General features: G+C 42.8%; 1 protein-coding gene across 4 annotated transcripts in view; it reads left to right on the top strand.

The window, feature by feature from the left end:
- Positions 1–6,177: 6,177 nt before the first annotated feature.
- Ppm1b (protein phosphatase, Mg2+/Mn2+ dependent 1B) overlaps positions 6,178–20,080 on the top strand; it is a 61,207-nt gene continuing 47,304 nt past the window's right edge. For all 4 annotated transcript variants that reach the window (XM_051160632.1, XM_051160580.1, XM_051160708.1 and 1 more), the window contains exon 1: positions 6,178–6,320. The gene's annotated coding sequence lies outside the window, so the exon portion shown is untranslated. The remainder of the gene's footprint in view (positions 6,321–20,080) is intronic.

The following is a 20,080-nucleotide window of genomic DNA, read 5'->3' as shown; positions in this document are numbered from 1 at the left end:
ACACCTAGCATTCACCCCCACAATTGTAAGTGGCTTTTGTTTTGTTTTGTTTTGTTTTTTTAAATAAGGACAAATGCCATTTTAGGACAGTGAGGGTTGAACATTTCTGCGAAAACAGAATGCCTCATTTATGATGGATCATGTATGTGAGCACAGCACTTGGGAGGACGAAGTAGCAGGGTTACTCTGAGTTTGAGGCCAGCCTTGGTTATGAAGTAAGCTGCAACCTGAGCTACACAATAAGACCTTCTCTAAAGGCTAAAAATGCCCGCCATAGTACCAGACTCAGTGGATTCTTTTTCCCCCCTGAGAAAGGGTTTCTCTGTGTAGCCTTGGCTGTCCTGGACTCACTCTGTAGACCAGGCTGGCCTCGAACTCACAGAGATCTACCTATCTCTGTCTTCCAGAATGCCACTGTGCCCAGCTAGTGGATTCTTTTTGTTGTGGTTGTTTTGTTTGTTTTCATTTTTTAAAGATAGGGGTTCTCTCTGTGTAACCCTGGCTGTCCTGAAACTTACTCTGTAGACCAGGCTGGAACTCAAGAGAGATCCTTCTGCCTCTGCCTCCCAAGTGCTGGAACTTGCTCCCAAGTGTGCCACTACCGCCTGGCTTCAGTGGATTCTTGATGCGTAGCCAAGGATAGCCTTCAACTCCTGATCCTCTTGTTTCTATTTCCCAGGTGCTGAGATTTCAGGTGTGTACCACCATACATGGACTGTGTGCTGCTAGGAGTTGAACTCAAGACTGTGCATAATAAGCAAGGACTCTACTAACTGACTTACTCCTCCAATCCTGGAATGACTAGATATATGAGGAAAATAGACAGTAACGGATATACATCCAGTTGCTGGTGGTTGAGTGCCAGCCTCCCATTTGTAAGGACTTAGGATCAACCCAGTAGCTCGATGTACTCAAGTCAGGGTACTTGAAGTGTGATACCAAAGTGCAAGTGCCTCAAGCAATCTCAGAATTTGTATGAAGCAGGCGCACAAATAGATAAGACTTTCCTAATGCAAAACATATGAAGATTTCTATTGCAAAGTAGCTGTCTTAGGTTGTGCTACACACGCATGATGCTCTATTTAAACTCTGGGAAAACTATGTGCTGTTGGAAGCCCTGTAGCCAGGATGGTCTTAGGGATCATCCAGGTTCGTTGAAAATTTGATGATCTGATATTTTATTTGCAAGTGTTTGCAGAATCATGTGAGTGGTGAGGCAGAGTATGCTTTTAATCCCAGCACTCTGGAAGGTAGAGGCAGGCAGATGACTGTGAGTTCAAGGCCAGCATGGTCTACAGAGTGAGTTCCAGGACAGCCAAGTTTACACAGAGAAACTCTATCTGAAAAACAAACAAAAAAACCCACAACAAACAAACAAAAACAAATGAGGTCTCTTACTGGTCTGAAGCACCTACATTAAGCTAGGCTGGTTGGCCAGTGAGCCTGTCTCCACACCCCCAGTGCTCGGATACAATCCTACACCACCAAACTCAGCTTTTTATTATACACGTTCTGGGCATGGGACTCAGACTGCAGTGCTTGGAAGGCAAGCTCTTTATGACTGAAGGCATCTTCCCAGCCTTGATGCCTCATTTGAAAAAGAATCCCAGAGCTGGATCAATGGTGCACACTTTTAATGGAGGCACCCGGGAGACAGAGACAAGTGGATTGAAATAAATAAATAAATAAATACATACATACATACATAAAAAAAGAAAAGGACATGACTGCTCCTATGTATGGTGGAAGAGAAAGTTTATTATAGACATGTGAGAGAGCATAGGTAGAGGCAGACACATCTGGGAGAGTCCAGAGTGGTCATGACCTTTAATCATGTTGGCAGAGGGGAAGGGAGAGAGGGTAACCAAGTACAGCAGCGAAGAGGCCAAAGGTACAAAGATGAGCAGGCAGGCAAAATGTCTGTATTATATAAGGAAGAGCCTCTGGGGGAAGGGCAGCCCAGCCCCTGAGCTGGGGAGTTCAGGGTACCCTACAACAGGTAGGGACTGAGGGGCTCTAGGGGAACCTGGAGTGCAGGTCTACTTTATATGTTAAACAGGCACCTTAGCAGCTTCTCTCTGGTTTTGAAACTTAACAGGATCTTGGTGACACTGAGGTAAGCACGGACTACATAGGGAGTTTCAGGACCGCCAGGGCTACATAAAGAGACCTTGTCTCAAAACAAACAAAATTGAATGCCCCAAAATATAAAGAAAAAGAGCCTCTGAGTCAAAATGATAGTCACCTTACACTTAGCATTATTTCAATTTGAAATGACAGACTGGGGAGTAATGCCCATTATAGGAGTGTCTACAGCACTGCATGTGGTTCTAAGGAAAGGTATTGTGACTGAAGCAACCGGGCTCAGCATGTGGTTATGAAATCATCTCAATACTAGGTAGTTGCAGAACCATTATGAGGGCACTCACTGCGTATGGCACATCCCATATCTACAGAGATGCACACTACTGTTTAAACTTAAGTCTCTTTCTGGGCCTTCTTTAAGGGTTTAGTGTTAAACATGAGTAACTCACACAAGATAGTTAGCCTAATTGTTTTTGTCCGTGATCTCATTGTAGTCGTAGGCACAAACAACTCAGTATATTTTATTTTTATCGATTAAAGGATGAGCTGTATGCAATCATCATCAGCCCAGTTACATTACTGAACTTCAGATTGCTTTTTAGGGTCGGCCAAAGCAAGCGAGAGGGAAGCGAGCAGGGCAGAAAGTGCTCTCATGTCCATTTGTGCTCCTCAAGGGCATCCAAGGGCTTTTTTTGTTTGTTTGGTTTTTAATCTTTAGCACAGTCCCTATTTGGGAAGGTGTGACTTAAGGAAACACATTCTACAAGTCATTTAAATAACACTTCCTAAGCTGGCAAATATGGGTCTGTGGGTAAAAGAGCGTGCAATCAAGCTGATAGCCTGAGTTCTTCTCTGGGATCTACATGATGCTAAGAACTGACTCTGTGGTCCTTGGACTCCACTCTACACACATACACAGACACAGACACAGACACACACACACACTCACACACACCCACATGCACAGACACACAGGCATACACACTCACATGCACACACACACATACATGCACAATTCACATATATACACACATGCACAGACACACACTCACATACATGCACATACATACATACATACATGCATGCATACACTCACTAAACGTAATAAAAATGAAAAGCTTTTGCTCCCATAGTGAGGGCCCTTGAAAAGATAGTGGGAACTATTTGGGCTTACTTCCTTTTCTTTACTGATGTTCACCCTACAGTGTACAAAAACAGAGAAAATTTTATGGCTGTCTCCAATTCTCAGTGCTATAGGGTCTAAGAGTTGGTATGCTAAAAAACAAAATAAAAAGCAAACAAAAGCCCCAAAACAACAAAATTAAAAAACAAAACCCAGTACCTAAAGAATTATTTTTAAAATTACCTTTTGAAGCATGGTGGCTAACACCTTTAATCCCAGCACTAGGAAGGCAGAGGCAGGTGGATCGCTGTGAGTTTGAGGCCAGCCTGGTCTACAAAGCCAGGACAGCCAAGGCTACACAGAGAGACCCTGTCTTGAAAAACAAATCATAAAATTACCTTTTGAAATTCAATCCCCAGAATCACAAGAAAGTAAACATTCGCCTTTCTGAGCTTTCTCCCCAGAGTTTGGAGTTTTGTAGGCATGAGTGAACCTCGGAACCTCAGGAGACTCTGCTTGCCCACTTTCCTGTATAAGCACCGCCTGGGCTGCTAGATTGACACAAACCATCGTCACCTGAGAGAAGCAGCCATTGAGGAAATGCCTCCCTGAGATCTAGCTGTGGGCCAGCCTGTAGAACATTTTCTTAATTAGTGATGGATGGGGGAGGGCCCTGCCCATTGGTGGTGCCATCCTTGGGCTGGTGCTCCTGGGTTCTATAAGAAAGCATGCTGAACAGGCCATGTGTGTGCAAGCCAGTTAGCAGCTCCCCTCCATGGCCTCTTCATCAGCTCTCCTTTCCCCGTTCCTGCCCTGGCTTCTTTCAGTGAAGGACTACAACGTGGGTGTGTAAACCCAATAAACTCTTTCCCTCTCCGACTTGCTTTTTGGTCATGATGTTCCATTGTGGCAACAGAAACCCTAAGACACTATGCTTAAGCTTGAGCTTCCAGAAAAATCTGAATTGCAATCAAGTGTTTATTTCTGCCACTTTCACCGTGGCAATTGTTTCAGAAATATACCCTTCTCTCCAAAGCCGAATTAGCACTCTCTTGGATCTAAGCTTAAATTGTCCCAATTAACTTTTTAACTTAGGTATGAATGAGGTTTAAAACGCCTTTCAAAGACCTGTGTAAATATGTGCGTCTTTAAATTTTCTTAAGGTAAATGTTTATGTTTAAATGCTCTATTACTTTCATATAGAGGAATTAATCTGGTTCACTTTTTTTTTTTTCCTTCGAGACAGGGCTTCTCTGTGTAACTTTGTAGCCAAATCTGGTAGCTAGATGACGGCTTTCTTCACCTGCCTTGTAGAACTCCTGCAGTTTATTCTGGATTCATCCCGGTCTTTGTGAAGCCTTCCTAGTAGTCATACCCGGAGGGAGAATCCTTTATGTCATCACTACTCTCCGCACACGTTTCAGCGATCACCTACCATGCCGGTCTGGGACTGTCTGCCACTTTTACTTCTGTATATGCCTAGCAAACAGCAGGTGCTCTTTAAGAGAGGAATAGTGAGTGTCAAGACTCTGAAGACAGGAGTTTTAAAATTTAGCGCCAACAAACAAAACACCGAACTGCCAAGGGCTGAGAGGCAGGCCGGTCAGGGTAAAGACGGAAGAATAATCTGAACCGTAATAAAACCATCCTGAAGGGACTATCGATCCCATTTTCTCAAGTGATTTTTTTTCAACCTCCTCAACTTCCCGCCCACTCTCCCCTGCTAGAGACAGGTCACGCAGGTATCCCCAACAATGAGACTCTGATTGGCCAGAGATGATTTCATTGTTAGGGCACATCCGGGCCTTTTCCCTCCCAGCAACACCTCCCCAGAGCCCTACGCGCCCAGTTTTCCACTCCCGCGTGCGCCCCACCCGTGGCTGGAGCAAAACAACACCTCTCTCTCTAGGTCTTTTTTTTTTCTTCCGACCCTCTCTGTGCTCTCCGGTCACGTCTCTACGCCGAAGAGAGGCGTCTACCTCTTCCAATGAGGGCCCAGGGGCACTTTTCTAGCCAATCAGGAGCCGGTTCTCTCCACCTATAACTGGGCTGCCCGTTGGTTCCTTGGTGGCGTTCGCCTTCCGCGAGGCTTAGAGGTCACAGAAGTGCAGGGCCGTAGACTCCGGGCTTGGCCATCTCCGAAGACGAGCCAATCACTTTTAGGATACTTTTGCGCGTTCATTTAAAAAAAAAAAGCCGGAGTGACGGGCTTGGAAATTGGTTTAGGGACGGGCAAGCCGAGGAAGCCAATAACCGGAGGGTCAGGCCTCCGTTTGGACCAATCAGACAAAGGCACGGGTCTCCAAGTGGGCGTAATTTGACTGACGGAGGACTCTACCAATGGCTACTAGGGTGGGCAGGTCGGTGACGTAGGGAGGTAGTGCAAAGCGGAGGCGGGGCTGAACAAAGTAAATGATAATGAAGGGTTGGGCCTCACTGGTGGGCGGTGTTTGATGGATAGTTGACCTTGCCAATTAAAGACGGGCACCGGCGCCCAATGGGAAATTAAAGACTCAGAGGCGGGCCCGCGTGGGCGGGGAAAGAAAAGCACAGCGCGTACTGGGGGCCAGGCTGGGCGGGATAATGAAGATTGACAGGCTTCTCAGCAAACTGGGAGCCGCGGCGGCGGGCACGGCGTCCCAATGGGTGTCCGCGGGGGGCGGAGCCCGAGTAGGGGCGGGGAAAGACGGCGGTGCGGGGAGGGGGTTGCAGAAGGAGCGGAGCGGCCGTAGCTCAATGGCGGAAAAGCCGCTGGTGCTCTGACCGCCTGGTTCCCTCCGCCTCCCCCTGGCAGTTGCGGGGGAGTTTCCTGCCGGCGCGGCGGGAGTCTCTGTTTCTCCGTGTCCGGTAGCTGGAAGATGCTCCAGAGAGATCAGGCTGCGGCGGAGGAGGTGGCGGCGGCCGAGTCGGCAGCGGCGCTGGGTTGGAGGGAAGGCGGCGGCGGCGGCGTGAGGGGCCGGACGGTGTAAACAGCCCGGGCGGCGGCGGTGGCCGAACCCCCGAGGGCGAAGCGGCGGCGGAGGCAGTGTCGCGTCTCGGGAAGAAGCCGGGGGCCGCGGGCGGCTGTGCGGCGGGCGAGCCCGCGAGACCTCACCTCCCCACTTAGCCTCAGGTAAAGGCCGCTCGGTGCCCGGCGAAGCGGGGAACGGCCGTCCCGGTCCGTCCAAGCCCGCGCTCCCGAGTTGCCGGGCTAGGCCCCGGGTCGAGCCGCCCCCTCCGCTCGCGCTCGAGGCTTCGGGGGGTGGGGGGCGGCGCGTGGAGGGAGTAGTTTGCCGGGTCGCGTGGAAGTCGGCCGCTTCCCCTCGCGCGGTGGCGAGCAGGCAGCGCCCTTGGGCGCGCGGGCCACCCCAGGCCGCGGCTCACCCAGCCCCGCACGCCGCGTTTGTAAACAGCTTTCCGCGTTGCTCTCCCGGTCCCTCTCTGTCTTCCCCTGTGCTCCGCTTCACTTCCTTGCGAAATCTTTCTGTCTTTTCTGTCTGTGCCTCTCTGGGCCTCTTTTCTCCTGTGCTTTAAACCGTTTCTCTTGCTCCTTCTAACCCGACTCTCGGGTCGTGTCTCTCTGTGCCCTCTACCCCCACCCACTGTCCGAAAATTTCGTGTGTTGTGCTTAACAGTGGATTTCTTAAATGGTATTACTGTGAACTCTATCTCAAATTTGCCGGAGGGCCATTAAGAATAGACCGATCAGTATTATGTGGTGGGTCACACTTTTAAATTTAAAAGCCTTTAGGAAAGAAAGTCTCATTAAGCATAGTGAGAAAAACCCTGAAATAAATTTCTAAATGAAGGGCGTGATGAATGTTGGAGCCATTTTTTTCTCTTTTTTCCCTTCTTCTTCTTTTTCTTTTTTTTTTTTAAAGTTGCCTGACCTCTAATATACTAGTTTTAGCACCTTTAGGAAGTTTGCCCATCTTTTTTTTTTTTTTTTTTAAATGCTTAAGTATTTGATAGCTGCCCAAATTCATCAGTATTCAAGCGCTTCTAAAAACAACTTGGAAACTTAAAAACAACTACGAGGCTGTTTTGGTAAGTCACAGAGAACTTTTAAAATAGGCCCCACATGTTTAATGTATCAAAATTAAGGCTGGCATGAGCCTTGTAAAGGGATTACGAGGGAATTTGAGTTGTCTTCGTGTAATGTGCCTATTTTGGGAAAAACATTCTTTTTCTGTTAACAAAGGTTTACAGCTACAGTGATGTGAGAATTACTGAGGCTTACTGTGGGATTAGCACAGGAACTCTTTATATTTTAGGGGCTGTGTGGATGGAGAAGTGGTAGATTGTGCAGGGAAGAGAGTGTAAGTCACAGTATGTTCTGGGCAATGGCAGAAACACGCCATGGCCACTGAATGTTCATAGATATTATTTCATTTACTTTCTCTGTTGCAATGACAGAGTTCCTTTTGCGGGCCTGCATTGAAACACACTGTCTCTAAGTATGGAGGTTATTCTGATTTTTATAGAAGTTTCTAACAGTACAGATTTACAAAGATACATACTTGCTGTAATACCTAGAAGGTAATCTTTTCTTTAAGATACAACCCCGGCAGTCCTGAAACTCCTTGTGTAGACCACACTAGCCTTGAACTCACAGAGACATGCTGACCTCTCTGTCTTGCAAGTCCTGAGCTTGAAGGTGTGAACCACCACATCCAGCTTGATGGTGATTTCTTTTTTCTTTTTTCTTTTTTTTTTCAAAGAAATGCTTTTGTGGTCTTTCCAAATAGACAGTGAGTGAGCGTGCTGTTGGAGGAGTTTTGTTTCTTTTTTGTTTTGTTTTTTGTTTTGTTTTAACTGTCATATTTAGTGCAACAGTCGCCTCACCCCCACCCCCAGATTGTTAGATATATATATATATTTTTTTCTTTTGAGACAGGGTTTCAAAATGAACTCATGCTGGCCTTGGGCTCACTGTGTAATCCAGGCTGGTGTCAAAGTGATTCTCCTGCCTCAGATTCTTGGGACTATAGTGTGCCACCATACTTGTCTCTCTCCTCTGCTCTCATATTTTAAAAAGATTTATTTTTCATATTGTTTGTAGTGTGAATGTTTGCTTACATTGTGTAATCGCTCCACACGCACCACCACATGTGTGCCTGGTGCTCGTGGAGGCCAAGAGGCAGTGAGGGGCCTTGAGATCTCTTGGCACCGGAGTTACAGGCAGCGTGATGTGCCATTGCGGTGTTGGGAGCCGAACCCAGGTCGTCCAAAGACTAGCAAGCGCTCTGACTGCTCTCTAGCTCCAGAGCTCTCTTTCTGCCTACAATTTGAAATCTTCTGGTCCATTTTTGTTTGTTTTTAATGCTTGTGTTTTCTCTTCATTTGTTTTTTTTCTCTCTCAGAAAATCCTAAACCAGTTTGTACCTGCTGCCTTGTTGGGTTCACCTGGAGTTGTGTTTTCCCTTGACCTTTCGTATTTTAATCAGTACCTCTCCACTTTCTTGGCCGTGGCTCTTGAACTTGTTGGGTTGCTTATCCTCTTAGAAGTGATAGGCAGAGCTTCCAACACCTGCGTTCTAATGTTGGCTAGCTGGTTTCTGTGATGGTTACGTGAGGAAACACTTTTAGTAGCCACACTTAATAAATTAAATCACCAAAAGGAGTGAGAAGGCATCTAACTAGCCGTGCTTATAAAGCAGTTGATTCATACATTGACATGGCCAGAAAAGAGAGCTCTTGAAGCCTGGGATGTTTCCTATGATGTATATTTTTTGAGTGGATACCTTTCAATGACAGTCTCTTGGCAGTTTGCCATAGTATCACTTAGATATGGAGATTTATTAAAAATGAGCTGAGCCAAGAGTATGAAGGTCCATGTCCGTGTACATGAGTTGGTGAATATTTCTTTTACTGTGTACAGACTAGGAGTGAGTGTTCTCCCTTTCCTGCCGTTGATGCTGTACATATGTAGTTTATGTTTCAGGAGTATATTATGTGTAATCATTTAAAAGTACATTGTAACTTTACCTTGCATAGAAAGCAGTAAAATAATATAATCCCGATAGTGGTTTATTCTCCTGGCACTCGGGAAGCTGAGGCAAGATAATTGCAAGTTCCAGAGGCTACAGAGGAGGGCTACCTTAAAAAATGAATAAAATTAACTTCTTAGACTGTGTATTTTATGTTTTCTGCAAAATACAAATTTGATGATACTGGGTTTTTAAAAAAGAAATTAGGAAAAAAACCAATGGTTTATACAAGGGCTTTTGGTTATTTTTGGTTGTGTGTGTTTTTTAAACAAATTCAAAAGTTAATAGAATTTATTCATATATTCATTTAAGGTATGATTAATGGTAAGAGATTTGGAAGGATGTGATTATTTTAGGTTTTCAGTGATTCTTCCTTGTTGCCATTTTCCTTTTATTACTTTATAAGTGAGTGTGTGTGGCAGCAGTGGGGAGCATGCCTGCCCTTGTGCTACCTGCCATGGTGTGTGAGTGGAGATCAGACTTAGGTTTGTCAGGCTTGGTGCCAGCTGCCTTTGCTCCCCAAGACATCTCTTCAGCTCTCTCTTATCTTTTACTTTAGGGAGCTGATTCAGTATTAGAATGATCCTGAATACTGCTACTTAAGGTTTATTGTAGAATATAGCTAGTAATGTTAGCAGAATTGTATTAAGAGGCTTCATTAGCTGAGGATATGAGATAAGAGTCTTGGGAATTTGGGCAGACCCCAAATCTGTGATTTAGACTACTGTCCATATTACTGCTCTGTAAGCTCAGTGAAGGTAAGATAGAATAAGTTTGGAGACTCTTTGTTTTTGTTTTTAATACTTGATGAATATATAAGACATTTTAAATTGACAGGAACTTAGCAGTTTCTAGCAGTTAAGTTAATGAGTACACATGAAAAAATTACAAAAAGGTTTTTTTGGTTTTGTCTTTTGGAAACAGGGTCTCCTTTATTTCAGGCTGGCCTCAATTCTGAGGCTGTCCTTGAACTTCTGACCCTCTGCCTCCACCTCTGAGAGCTTGGGTTACTGGTGTGCACAGGCCTGTCTGGTTTGTGAGATGTGGCAGGAGAAAGGAAGGACAAGGGTTTTGTGAATGCTACACAGGTGTTTGGTAGCTGTTACTTTTGGTGTTCTCACTGTACTAGTATCTTTAGGTAGTCATTTTGAAATCACTGTGTTTATGGCCCCCTCCCCCCCCCCCATCCCTTCCTGTCTCCCTGTTTTCCTGTGCTCATGGTATGGAACCTAGGACCTCAAAAATACTAGAAAGTACTCTTCATCACTGAGCTACAGCCCCCCCCCCCTTTATTTCCAAGTCTTTATACAAGTAAAACATTTCTAGTCTGTCTCCATGTAGCTTCAGTTGAGACATTGATCTGTTCAGCATCCATCTCTAGTTCTCCCAGAAATAGCACTCTGTGCATTGGCTTTCAGTAGAGTGATCAGGCAGTTAGGTCAGTGAGGATACAAGAACCTTTTTTTTGTTTTTGTTTTTCAAGACAGGGTTTCTCTGGGTAGCCTTGGCTGTCCTGGACTAGCTTTGTAGACTAAGCTGGCCTCGAACCTCGCAGGGATCCACCTGCCTCCTCCTCCCGTGTCCAGATTTTTATGTAATACTTTGTTGGAGATTTAATTATTAATTAATTATTTAAATAATTTAATAACACCTAGTATCCTGGAAAACAGTGAGTATCGTGTGTCACTTTTTGTGGATTGAATTCAAGGTCTCATACATGCTAGACAAGCAAACCATCTATCCTGAGCTACATGCCCAGCCCATAACTTTTTCCCTCCATATTTCAGAGTGCTGTATTTCCCCAATTTAATTTTAATAGAAGCATGCTGCTTCTGAATTATTATTATGACACAAAACACATCTGAAGTAAAGTGACCATATATATACTATCTTGGCATAACATGTACCTTTGCTTATTTGTTTGCTGGGGTTTTCTTTCAGGAGTCCTACAGGGAGGGATAGCTCTCTCTTTCTGGCTGCCTCTAGAACTCCTAAGTAGACCATGCCTCAGACTTAACAGAGAACTTTTTGCCTTTGTCTCCACCTCCCAAGAGCTCAGATTAAAGGATGTAGACCACAAAACCCTGCAACAGTAGATTTTTAGTTTTGTTTTGTCTTTTTTCAGACAGGGTCTCTCTGTGTAGCCTTGCCTGTCTTGGACTCGCTTTGTAGACCAGGCTGGCCTCGAACTCAAAGTGATCCATCTGCCTCTGCCTCCAGAGTGCTGGGATTAAAGGCATGTGCATGGCTTAACAGTAGATGTTTTAAAATGTTAATTTTAATAATTTAACTTCAAGAACTCAATAGCTTGATCAGTTGTACTTTATACACTAGACTTAGTTTAATTTGAAGGAGTTTACCAGTTTGAAGCTTTTATGACTTGCCAAATTGATCTGCCTGTGGACATGTGCATGTTACAGGGATTGAACACTGTCCTTGCACCAGTGTGCCCTAACAGGGAGCCCATTCTGGGCCTTAAAATACTAAATACCTTATTATTAACTTGTTAAGATTAAAATAGATTCAATGTTTTCTTTTGGAGAATTTTGAAATGTCAGGTGTCAAGGCCAGTCTAGGTACATAGTGAGACTCTGTTTCAAAAAAACAAAACAAAACAAAACAAATGAACAAAAGAGTATCATCAAGATTGGGTTTTTGACTTTAACTTTTTGAAAGTTAAAAATCTTGACTTCAGAAACATCACTACCTAGCAACTTTGTATTTGCGTGCAGAACGGGACCTCAGTACACAGGGTCTGCTTCTTCGAAGCAGTCTACAGTTGCAGGTACTTTTTTGGGATGGAAGCAATTACTGAGAGAGAAAGGGAGGACAGCATCTGCTCTAGGATGTGATTTTTATTTCTTTAGAATGACCTTCACTACAGTGAAAAATACATTGTATCATAGGAACAGGGAACTGTTTTAATGAAAAACTAAAAAGGTGGTTAAAACTTCAGGTTTATAGAGTAAAATTCCTAATAAAACAAAGTGAAGCAAGTGGGTAGTTTTTATTTTGATAGGAGGTGGGTGTTTGAGATGAAGCAAGATTGACAAAGATGAATTTTAAAAATATTAGTATTTTATGGGTAGTGGTGGCCCAGGCCTCTAATCCCATCACTCCAGAGGCGGAGGCAGAGGCAGGTGGATCTGGGAGGCCAGCCTGGTCTACAGATCGAGTTCCAGGACAGCCAGGGCTACATGGAGAAATCGTGTGTGTGTGTGTGTGTGTGTGTGTGTGTGTGTGTTGGGGAAGATGGGGGCGGATTTCAAAGTAGTTTTAAACTTGAGGGTACTTAAATGAAATTACATTTTATTTCCTTGATTAGGTGTGAAGTGCTTCAAATATTGAAAAGGGATAATTAATAGATGTTCTTATGAATTGGACAACATAGGCCCTGATCAATTACTTGAGGGTATTTAAAGTTTCTGTGGGGTGTAGATCCTACACCAAATAAAACATTCACCTCTGAGGTAAGGGCCGGTATTTCTACTGCTTCTAGGTTGTCCTTTATCATTTCCTACAAATGAGAAAAAAATTAACCCAAAATGATACCAGTTTAATATTTGGGACTCTTTCTGTTATTTTCATTTACTCTAGGCTGCAACTTACAGGATGTAAAAAGTTTACAGTGGCAAAGTATTTAATATGCAGCTCTCTAGTTACTCTTGAGTTCAGTGAGTGTGGGCTCAAGGTACTGTTTCAGGCCCGGATGAACAAAAACTCTAGAGTTCACTGTACTGCTGAACTTCTTTTAGGCTGGCTTCAAACATTCAGTGACTCTTCCAGGAAGAATTATGTTTTCTACACACATTTAAGAACTGGTTAGAACTTTACTGGTTGTTTTTGTTTGTTCTCACTAGTTGCCTAGGCTGCCTTGGAACGCCTGGGCTCAACTGATCCCCCTGCCTCAGTCAAGTAGATGAAACTAAAGGTTTGTGCTACTGTGTCTTGCTGAACTTCACTAGTTTTCAAAAAGGAAGGGAAGAGTTTTTGTATAACTGGACAAAAATTGGAGTGTGTTAAGCAAGGGGAAATTGGACTTGAGAGAGACACTGATTTCAGTTTAGAGTGAGACCCAAAGAGAGAGAATCAGCCCTTAAACTAGGAACATAGATATTCCCACTTAATAGCAACCTTGAGAGAGATGAGTTTCTAGAAGGGAAAGTGGGTGAAATGGTAAGGTAGTGAGAAAAGGAGCAGTGGGTTGAGTGGAGAGTGGTCTGCCTCGGTTGTGGGGCCCTGGGTTTGATCTTCATTCAGCACCACAAAAAGTAAACCAGTGCCTTGGGAATGTCTGTAGAGTGAACCGGAAGGGACCTTGTGCTCTTTCCGGTTTTTAGTTGAACAAAGCTGAATGATTAATGGCTCACCAGTGGTGTCTGGCAATACTGTCACTGATGTGGCTTCTACTTTTGTTCTCTGGCTGATAAGGCCAATTTGTTTTCAGTTTCGTGTGCTCAGATTATTTGTTTATCAATGCTCCCTTAATTCCATGACAATCGTCTATTAACTGAGCTGTCTTTGCGCTTTCTGTACTACTGATTTCTGCTTGAGGTTGTCGTCCTGCCTACGAAGCAGGTGCTTGCTTCCTGCCTTTTGTAGCCGCAAGCTCTGCAGCTTTTTATGTACTGGTAAAGTTTGGTAAAGACGTTTTTCTTGGGATTACACAAGCATTCCACATTAAGCTCAAAAGATCTGAGTTTTTGTTTTTATTTTGATTCATGATGATCTTTTCATTTGTTAGTGAAATTTTGTGGTCCTCATTGTTGCAGTGAATCAAGATTAGGTTTTTACTTTAGAGTGAATTTACTTGTATTTATTTACAGTGTAAAAACGAACATTAGTTCCATTTATGACATAAGAGGCCATATTAATTGCATCCAAGTAAACCTTCAAGGTTCCCTTTTTTGGGGAGGGACGATGGAGATAGTACTCGGCTTTGAGCTTGCATTCTAATATTGAGCTGCACATCCAGCCCTCTACAATTTGTTTAATTTAACTTATAGCTTTAATGATTGATGAGCCTAAACTTGGGAAACTGGCTTTTAATTGGGTCAGTAGTGTCTTGAACCAATTGTAAAGTGTAAGAACAAATTTTTGCTTAATATAATAGTTCTCAATTTTGCTTCATAAACAAAATCTAGTTTGTTAGAGTAGTAAATGTTTGTAAGGGTCAATAATGACTTAGGTTGCTTTATTGCACTAAATATATATCTTGACTCATTTCCAAGATAAGTCTATTTGTAGCTGAGGTTATTTCCTCCTCTGCTTTGATGCTGTAGTGTAGGGTTTTTTGTTTTTGTTTGCTTTTTGCCACTGTCTTTGCTCACATGATTTTATTTATATTTAGACATTTTTTATGTGTATGGGTGTTTTTCCTGCATGTATGTGTATTGCATGCATTCAGAGCCTATGGAAGCGAGAAGAGGGTATTGGATCCCCAGGAACTGGAGTCTGGATGATTGTTAGCTTCTTTGTGGATACTGAGACTTGAACCCAGGTCTTCTCTGTCAGTAGCCGATGGTCATAGCCACTGAGCCATCTCTCCAGCCCTGCTTGATCTTAAATAAGGGTGATCACCAAATTTGGACACACAGATGTCTATACAATAATTCATTGATAATTTATTACAGGGTATTTAAAAATAATGTTTTCAGACACTATGATCAACATATAAAAATTAGTGTGTCTTTCCAGAATTACAGTGTATGGACAAATTATGAGAGTCAAGTATTATATGTTTTGGATTTAAAGGATTGGAGCAGACTAGTTAATTATGAAGAGCCTACTGGAATCATATTGGCTTTCATTTTTAAAATGATTAGGAGGATTTTATAGTAAATCTCAGTCTGGATTAACCCCATTTCAAATTCTTACTAGTCACATATGGCTGATAGCTACTGTACTTCACAGCTCTGTATTCTTGACTATAATTTGTTATTTCGAATATCTTTTGTCCCTTCCAAAATGGTGAAAATGATTGTTTTAGTGTGGCTTTAATTTTGTGTTTCCTTATTAGGGAATTTGCTTTTATTTCCCTCAGAGGTAGTTAACATTCTCCTGTTTTCTTGGCCATAAGTTCCTTTCTGTCTGTGTGCCGTTATCATTTGTCTCACCGCCTATGTCTGTGTTTTAGAAAATGATTAAAAATGATTGTAGGTATATGAACATGTAAGTACTTTGCAAAATACAGGTGTTTGTTACTATGCAGTTTTAGGGATTATTTACATTGTGTGTCTCTATAAAGTGATGATGGTAATTAAAGATTTTTACCTAAAGATAGTTTAAAAGCACCCCAGTAGTTTAAAATACATTGAAATGAGTGCTTAGAATGATAGTACTTGAATGTTAAGTTAATTTAGTGTTTAAGGGGTGGGAGGGCAAGGTGATTTCATTGTAACTTTGTATTCCTTTTCATTAAAGAAATTAAGTAATTTGTTCTTAGTCTTGTCCCTAAAAAAACTTAAGGATCCCTAAGAAGAGCCAGGCTGAATGGATTCTGGTTAAGAGCCAGAACATTCTCAAATACAGCTGTCGGGCTGGACTGAGAGGGACTGGGTGGGGGTGGGGGGCTGCTTCATGTGCATCAGGAAAGACAGCAGGTGATAGGAATTTATTAATGTGCCCTCTGTTTGCAGTAAGTGGCTGCTTACCTGGGACTCACTAAAGGGAAGTAGTGAGAGAGTAGGATAAAGAGTGTGGGATGACATTGTTTTCAGGGTGCCTTAAAGGGTTGGTTGGCTCATTAGATAGTTTAGGAGAAGAAGTAGACTGTGAGGTGGATGTGACAGTGTATTCCTGTGTAGGGCATGGCAGTTTAGAGCTGAGGGCCTGATTAACCTACACTGGCTGTTTTGTATTTAGTGGCCACTTGTTTTGTTTTTTGGTTTTTATTTTTTCCTTTTTTGGAGGCATGAGATGCTGTCTCGTCTTTCTTTGGACATTTAGAGTGTTTTTTATTGTTTATTTTATTTTATTTTGAGACAGGTTTTCTCTGTGTAGCCTTGGCTGTCCTGGACTCGCCTTATAGACCAGGCTGGCCTTGAACTCACAGTGATCCCCCTGCCTCTGCTTCCCAAGTGCTGGGATCAAAGGCGTGCACCACCACGGCCGGCTTACAGTGTGTTTTGAGAAAACAAAACTGGTGGGTGGGTTAGATTAGAGTAACCCATTAGGGTACATGGGTAGTCAGGTTAGTCCACTGTGGGGCGGTGCTGCTGACCGTGGTTACAATGGTAATGAGAGGGACGCTTAACCAACAGCACCAGTGGAACATGGGGACTTCAGGAATAGTGGTTGGATTTGTATCCGAAAAAGTTACAAGAAGCTTGTCATTAATACCAGTAGGTAGGTTGGAATAGCAGGTTGTTTGGGTAAGAATTTGCTTTAGTAAATTAGTAATTGGACAGATGTAGCAGCTTTAAACTTACTTTGTAAAATTTACAGTTCATCTGTGAAGTCAATAAGGGGTAGTTAAATCAGAGTGGTTGCAGAGGTAATGCAGGCTGAAACTTAAGTATTGTTTGGGGGCCCACCTCTCTGTTCAGCTTAGGAAAACAAAGTAAAATGAATGAATATGAGTGTTAGTTTCCAGAAGGGAGAATTAGCAAGAGTGAAGTGCTATGCTGTGCAGTACCTGGCCTCCAGCCTCCCTCTGGGACCACCCCGATAAACAGGCTAATTCAGGCAAGCAGGACATCAATGTCCGCGTTACCTTCCTGGCAGACTATTGATTTAGAAGCTGAGATGGCTGTTTTTTTTTTTTTTTTTTTTTTAAATCATGAGGAACTTTCTCAGTACCAAATACGTTAGACATGCTGGACCTCGTACTGCTGTGTTCCAGGTTAAATTCTTTTGTGGTATTAAGACTGTCGCCGTGCATAGTTAGATTCTGTTCTTTCTCTCGTCACTCACTGCTTTTAAACAAAGCACCAAAATGGAGAGTCAGACCTACAAAATAACATTTTCTCTAAATGACTCATGAGTCCTTTGCTTGTCCCCCCATTTTTTTTTTTTTTTTTTTTTTTAATAATTTGGATCTTTTCATCTGGGAGGGAAAAGATGACAGAAAGCTAGAATTCAAGCTAGTGCACCCCTGAACTTGTTTCACTATCATTCCTAATTGAAAACTGTTGAGGCAAGGAAGAGCAGTTTTTTATTCCTAGGCTTGGTGAAATTAAAAGGGTGATCTCTGTCACTGTTGGAAATCAAGCATGAAAACATGGCGGAGTCCAAAGTAGCACTAGCCTTTGTTTTGTCATCCAGGTAGTTAAATACAGATGCAAAACTATTTGGTTCTAATACTACTAGCTGAAAAAAAAAAATAATTCTGGGCAAGGGAAGGAATTTTTCCTTTAAAATATTAAATGTTTAAACTTCAAGCTTTTAATGTACACGCGCTGTTTGCTGATGGGTTCCGTATCCTTAAACTACTTTCTGGAGGCTTTGTTTCAGTCTCTTTAAATCCCGAAGTTATGAAGGCAAATAAAAAGGAAAGAAACAAGGCAGATGATGAACAGCATACATAGATCTCAGACGTATTGTGGGAACTGAAAGAAACCAGGCACAAAGGAGTGTATGTCTCAACCATGAAATTCTAGAGGCAGAACTACTGTATTGAGAGCAGATCACTGACTGCCCGAATCAGGGGAGGTGGGTTTAACTAGGGACAGCAGTACTTGAAAGAGATGTGAATGCTCTGATCTCTGTTCAGTGGGCACAGTTGTAAGAACTCATCAAAGTGTGCCTAAAATGGACGAGTCTTAAATGTCACAAGTCAAAGCCCAAGCAGGCTGTTCAGCAATGGGTAAATTGGACAGCAGAGTGGAACTGCACAGACTGGAGTTTCATAGTGAACTCAGCATCTTTAACAGCAATGCACATGCAAGAGAAGAACATTCAAGTAAAGGGGCTCACACACACTCTCGGTAATGCTGTGATACAGTCTGCTCTTTGTTTCTCCTTTTTTCCCTTGGGTTTGTTAGTTTGGAAATAAAATAATTTAAAGGAATGCTTAGATATAGTAGAACCCAGCTTAAAACACTCCAGGATAGTAATTTTAAACACTAGAATCCAGTGGACATACATCACCTGTTCTCTTACAAGTTTGTTTTCAGTGGAAAAACACCACACACCCTTGCACAAGTTTGTTCTGCACACCCTTACACAAGTCTGTGGGATCAAAACCAAGACGTGTTCACACCCACTACATCAGATATTTGTGCGGATAGTAGATTACATAGTCTGCAAGCTTTGCTCTCCTGTTTTGGTCTGAATAGGTCTGATCTTAAGTATGAGTATGCCTCATTGTAACCAAGTTGTGATTTATACATCAAGTACTGATTTAAACAGGTAACCTGCAACATCCTCAAAGTCTTCTTGTTTTGTTTTCTTTCTTTTGGCTTATGGTCTTTGGTTTTTTAGAGACGTTTCTCTTTGTAGCCCTTGGCTGGCTGTCATGGAACTTGTAGACAAGGCTGGCATTGAATTCACAGAGATCCACCTGCCTCTGCATCCTGAGTCCTGGGATTAAAGGTACGCATAACCACGCCTGGCTTTTTCCCCCCTTCTGAGAGGGTCTTCATAGCTTAAGTTGGCCTGAGCCGTGTAGCCATTCTCCTGCTTCAGCCTCCCAACTGCTGGGATTACATGTGTGAGTCACCATGCTTGTACTGCTGTCTCCACTCTCATCTTTAAGGCAATACCAGACTTTTGAGAATTTAAGTAATTAGGCCAGAGTTACAGTCAGAGTAAGTGGCTGAGCCGGTCATTGAATTGGTCTTTTTCCTGGTCAGAGAGGAAGGGTGGCAATCTGAAAGACAAGGATTTCTGTAAAATTTTGACCCACAATAAATGGACTTTGGTGCCAACGAATCTGAAATCTTTTGTTTTTATAGCTAGCAACAGCAGACATGGCTTCTTAGCTGATGGCCATAGTGACCTTCCAACAGGATAACCTTTTGTACTCAGACATTTTCTTCACACCTAACATCCTAAGTCGTCGTGTTATTTGTAAATTTTTGTTCACAAATCATTTGTAAAATTTGTTACAGATACTTTCTTTCATTGTATATTTTAAGTATCACTTTTAATATGGCGTGGAACACTGCTGTCAAAGTTTGACGACAGTTTTATTCTCTTTCCTGTGTATTCAACTTGGTCTTTTTGCCTGAGGTGGAATGGGTTTTTCTTTTTCCTTTCTTTCTTCTCTTTTTTTTTCTTTTCTTTTCTTTTCTTTTCTTCTTTCTTTCTTTCTTTTTTTTTTTTTTGGAGACAGGGTTTCTCTGTGTAGCCCTGGCTGTCCTGGACTCGCTTTGTAGACCAGGCTGGCCTTGAACTCACAGCGATCCACCTGCCTCTGCCTCCCGAATGCTGGGATTAAAGGTGTGCGTCACCAGGCTGAGCTGGTTTTTCTTTTTAAAAATATAATAGTTTAGCCAGAAAATGTTCCAATATCATCTTTCCTGGGTTGGTTTACCCACCTTTCAGTATGTTGTTTAGTTTCTCTTGACTTTAGTGTTTAGCATTTACTTTGTTACATTGCATTGGCTTCCTCTTATCTGTGAACTATCACGTTGATACTGAATCACCCTCTCTTCCCCCTCCCTGTGTTGGAATTTCAAGAGTGTTTGGTTCAAACTACTGCTTCATATCATTTAAATACAAAGAAGGGCATATTTTCTAGTCCTGGGAATCAGGGAGATAAGTACCTTTATCTTGAGAGCTTTTTATTCCAGTTGAGAGTGGGAAGAGTGAGGCTGAGGGGTCTGACTTTGATTGCCTGAATTGATACCTTGATAGCTGTTCACCTTTCCCTAACCTCTCTACCTCTCTGTGTAGGTGCATGCAATGTGATTATCATAGAACCTTTCTCTAGGGTTGGTAGGGGCATTGAGTAAATGAT

Source organism: Acomys russatus, chromosome 1, assembly GCF_903995435.1.
Source record: "Acomys russatus chromosome 1, mAcoRus1.1, whole genome shotgun sequence".
In the NCBI taxonomy this organism is placed as follows: Eukaryota; Metazoa; Chordata; class Mammalia; order Rodentia; family Muridae; genus Acomys; species Acomys russatus.
The sequence above is the reverse complement of the archived record's forward strand: the minus strand, read 5'-3'. Positions and strand labels throughout refer to the sequence as shown.